This window comes from Lygodium microphyllum, chromosome 3 (genome assembly GCF_053477565.2).
Source record: "Lygodium microphyllum isolate KBCC chromosome 3, Lygodium_microphyllum_v1.1.10, whole genome shotgun sequence".
Classification (NCBI taxonomy): Eukaryota; Viridiplantae; Streptophyta; class Polypodiopsida; order Schizaeales; family Lygodiaceae; genus Lygodium; species Lygodium microphyllum.
The window spans coordinates 173,656,945-173,661,955 of NC_141137.1; the positions used below are offsets into that span (position 1 = coordinate 173,656,945).

At 39.4% G+C, this 5,011-nt stretch overlaps 1 pseudogene; it reads right to left on the reverse strand.

The window, feature by feature from the left end:
* Positions 1-3,941: 3,941 nt before the first annotated feature.
* LOC148039198 (secreted RxLR effector protein 161-like) lies at positions 3,942-4,807 on the reverse strand (annotated as a pseudogene).
* Between the last annotated feature and the right edge of the window lie 204 nt (positions 4,808-5,011).

Sequence of the window (5,011 nt, forward strand, 5' to 3'; positions counted from 1 at the left end):
AAATTTTGATAGGTTTCATTTCTATAGTACAGGTATGCGCGGGTCTATTTTGGGCTGTGCCGCATAGCATAGGTTGGTTTTGTGCAGTTTGTCCTTCATACAAGTGATATTTAGTTCAGGTTCACAGTCACTCACCATGGCTGATAACAATGAACTTTTCAAGATGTTGTCTGTTGAGGACAAGCTGGATGGAAACAATTACCCAATGTGGGCTTACATGATGCGACATGTATTTGTTTCCAAAGGATTTTGGAACATTGTGTAGGATTTTGAGGTACAACCAGGATCTGCTGTTGCGGATTCAGGTACTGTTGAGGATGTGGCAGGAAGTACTACATCGACTGGTGTTACTTTTGGTACATTGGCAATTATAGGTTCTAGCACAACTTATACTGCAGCTAGATTGCCTAGTGCTGAGCAGGTTTGTTGGGATGGTCAAGATGCATAGGCTCATGCCTTGATTACACTATCTGTTAAACGTTCCATGGTCCCACACATTCACTTATGTACATTAGCAAAACAGACTTGGGACATACTTGTTGGTTTGTATGCAAGACGTAATGAGGCAAATGTTGCCTTTTTACGTAAGCAGCTAGAGTCCAAGCTACTATACGCAATAAGACTTCTATTTTCTTTCATTCTTTTAAGTTGAAACTTCCTAGTTCTTTGACTTACATGTAGAGAGAGAGAGAGAGGGAGAGAGGGGATATATATACATACATACATACATACATACATACATACATACATACATACATACATATATATATATATATATATATATATATATATATATATATATATATATATATATATATATATAGAGAGAGAGAGAGAGAGAGAGGGTCTCCTTGCAATGCTCAGAGGAGATTTGTATGCTACATGCATAAGAAGTTTAAGACATATACCAACCAAAACCTCCCAACTATTGGAGTACAACACCATCATGAGCTACTGTAGAGGAAACCATACCTAGTTTAGTGCAGTGGGATACAAAGACCGCCAATAAGACTTCTATTTTCTTCCATTCTTTTAAGTTGAAACTTCCTAGTTCTTTGACTTACATGTAGAGAGAGAGAGAGGGAGAGAGGGGCACACACACACACACACACACACACACACACACACACACACATATATATATATATATAGAGAGAGAGAGAGGGTCTCCTTGCAATGCTCAGAGGAGATTTGTATGCTACATGCATAAGAAGTTTAAGACATATACCAACCAAAACCTCCCAACTATTGGAGTACAACACCATCATGAGCTACTATAGAGGAAACCATACCTAGTTTAGTGCAGTGGGATACAAAGACCGCCAGTCCCTGCAGAAGATCATGATGTTGAGTAGTACTAGAGAAAGAAGAAGGGACATTGGTTCCTTTCTTACAAGGAAAAACTCTTGTGATGGTAGTGCAAACATGTACCAAAGTATTCCCTCAACACTATCTAGCACCGCCACCAAGTCAAAAGAGACAATGGGATCAATGGTTGAGGGAGTCCTGTAGATCCCAAGGAGGCTTGCTAGCCATTGGATTACAATCTTGTAAACTAGGCCTTTGCCCACAAGTTGTAAACTAGGTCGGGGACTTACCTCTTCACTCATCACACTATAGGACACTAATTTAGTAGAAGGGATCAAAGGTGGATGATTGGGCTTACAAGTGGCTTCAATCACAACCATTTGATCTTAATTGTGATCTTGGTGTGAACTATGTGTGAACTATGCTAATTGAACTAAGTGTGAACTATGTTGTAAACTAGGTGTAAACTATACCATTTAATGGGCTACGTGACAAAAGTATTCAAGTGGGAGTACATGCAAGTCCAAGTCAATCTAAAAAGTGTTATAGTTCTTTAATTTTGTTCCCTCCATTGATTTTGAAATATGCTTCTCTCTCAATTTCCACTAAGGTGAGGCATCTTTCATATATAAGAAGTAAAATATAGCCTTCATGCTTCATTAAGTTCTCTCTCTAGTTCTCCCTTGATAACTTCAAATGCAAGTGTGTAAGTATAAACTATGAGTGAACTTTTCCTATAGTTTGTGAACTATGAGTGAACTAAGTTTGAACTATGCCCCTTGTGAACCCTATTTGAACTAGGGTCTTATAAACCCTATTTGAACTATGCCACCAATGGATACTATAGTCGAGGGAGAGAGCTATGGTTTCACTTCAAAAGAGTACTCACTTCATTCTTCTAACAGTTATAAGTTAACCTAAAGAGATATTGAGTATCCAAGCTCAGAGGAAATTGGGGATGGCATGCAAAACATTGCAAATGATAACAATGACAATGTGGTACGTGATCACCAAAGCTTAGAGCACATGATCAAAGCAGCTAATTCATATCGGTATGTCTCTTCTACCTTCTACTCATTTGATGTGGCCACTCTTACTTTGATGAAATTCAAACTCCAAAATAATGAATCAACAATCTTAGAGGAGTTAAAGGCATGTGATTCTCAAGGAGTCTTGGATATGGATAGATGGAGGAAAATGAAAGGTAGTCTTAGTTTGGTGCTGACAGAAATGCTGATTCCCACCTCTGCTTCAGCTCATCTCTGTTTATAAGGGTACCTCACATAGAGGAGTGGGAAAGAATTGTCCATCAAACCCACATGGTAGAATGTGAAAATGCACACCTTCCAATTGCTACTACCGTAAGCAACCTCAAGAAGTCATGGTGGTCAATGGATGTTAGGAGGTACGGTATACCAATATCATATGTGAAAGACCTACTCAAGCCTTGTATTTGTACATGTGCCTCCATCATGGAGTCATCTAAGTTAGAAAGACTAAAATATTCACAAGCTTTGCAATATAACCAAGTTGTGGATATAAACCTTTTGAGTTCAGCTCTTAATGACATTATGATTGAGCATAAAGTGAGATTGGTTATGACTTGATCCAATACTCAAGCCCACGAGGGGAAGGTAAAATATATTTATTATGCATACCATAGGGGCAGAGAGCTATGCAAAAGAGGCAGAAAATACAGGGTTAGGAAAATAAAAAGACGTGGTTGCCCATTTTGAGTTGCAGTGCACTGTGATCATGAGAAAGGCATAGCTACTATTTCAATGTATCCTCATCATGAGGGACATAATCCAAGCACACGTGAGGACCTTTATCACCTACCAGTACATCCCAAAGTGATTTAGTGTTGCATGGATGACTTTTTTGATGTGGGTAGCGCACGTCATGTCGCAAGGATGCCATTATCAAAAGAGAAATTACACTATGAGCGATGCTCTATCGTGGTTCAAGTAATCTATAGATTTTTCATGATTTTGATAGAAGTCACTATGTTGTCTTACAAGATTCGTACATAAGGTACATATGTTCTAATTTCATATGGTTTTCTTATTTATGCAATTATAAAAATAGACTTTAAATATCAACTCCATACTTTTGTAGGTAAAATCACAGGAGATGATTGGACAATAATGTGGAATGAAGTGTGCTTACTACAACAACAAGGAAAGGTATATTTTGTATAGCATGTACTTAATATGTAAGTAGGAAAAATGAATTTATTCTATATTTTGACCTACTCATGCATTTGTTGTCTTAGGTGTGCTATAACCAACCCTATAATCCAGCAGCATTAGATCCTATGAAGAGAGTTATTTGTTGGAGTTAGGTTTGCAGGAAAGCACACAAAGCTTGAATAAGAATAAGCTCAAAGAGCACATAAGCAAAAGATGTATTCATAGTGTGCAAGTACAAAGATAAGCATGCCCTAGAGTGTTAGGCGTATATACAATGCATAGAGGAAAAAACCTCCTAGTGAGGGAAAAAATACCCTGACAGTCCTAAGTGTGTTAACACACATCACTACCATATGATATCAACAAATCCCCCCTGGGAGTGATGCGGTAAACAAGAGTTGGCACTCAATGTAGAGGGAAGTGCCAACCCTAAGGCAGTGATCAATCCACAAAGGGAAGGAAGCCCAAAGCTTTGCGGAAAGCTTCGAACTTCTCATGAGGCAAGGGCTTTGTGAATAGATCTGCAAGGTTGTCCTATGTCGGCACATAAACCAAGCTAATCTCTCCTGCAGAGAGTCTCTCCCTGACATAGTCACTAATGTAACTCAATGTGCTTTGTGCGAGCATAAAAAATTGGGTTTCTCAAAACTGCCAATGCGCTCTGACTGTCAGTGAAGATGGTGGTGGCAGTGTTTTATCCAACACCCAAATCAGTGATAAGGCGTCTGAGCCATACACACTCAATCGTAGCTGTGAAAGCTACCCTGTACTCAGCCTCACAACTAGAAGTGGCTACAGTAGGCTGCTTCTTGCACACTCAATCATAGCTTCTTACACACTCAATCAGCGATAAGGCGTCTGAGCCATACACACTCAATCGTAGCTATGAAAGCTACCCTGTACTCAGCCTCACAACTAGAAGTGGCTACAGTAGGCTGCTTTTTGCTCAACCATGATATCCATGAGCTTCCAAGCATGAAGCAAAAACCACTCATAGACATGCATGTGTCGTAACATCCAGCCCAGTCAGAATCGAAAAAAGTATGCAAATCTAGTGGCAATGATCCCCCCTTGGGATAAAACAATCCAAAGTGTCGGGTACCACTCAAATAGCGAAAGATCCACTTAACAGCCTGCCAATGCTTAGTTCCTGGGCTATGCATGAATCTGCTCACCTATGAGACTGCAAACTGAATATCGACCCTCGAAATGCATACATAGATAAGGCATCCCACAATCTGCTAATAAGGAAGAACATCAAAGTAGTCGCCAGCATCATGAAAGCTCAAGTGTAAACCTGTCTCCATAGGTGTAGCAATAGGTTTACAATCATCAAGGCCCAATCTATGCAGCAATGTCTCAATGTACTTTGTCTGACACAAAGAAATACCCCCATCACATTACTTAAATTGAATGTGCAAATAATGATGCAAAAGGCCCAAGTCTAATATCTCAAAAAGCTGAATTCAAATCAGCCTTAAAATCAGCAATATGCATCTCATTTGGCCCAG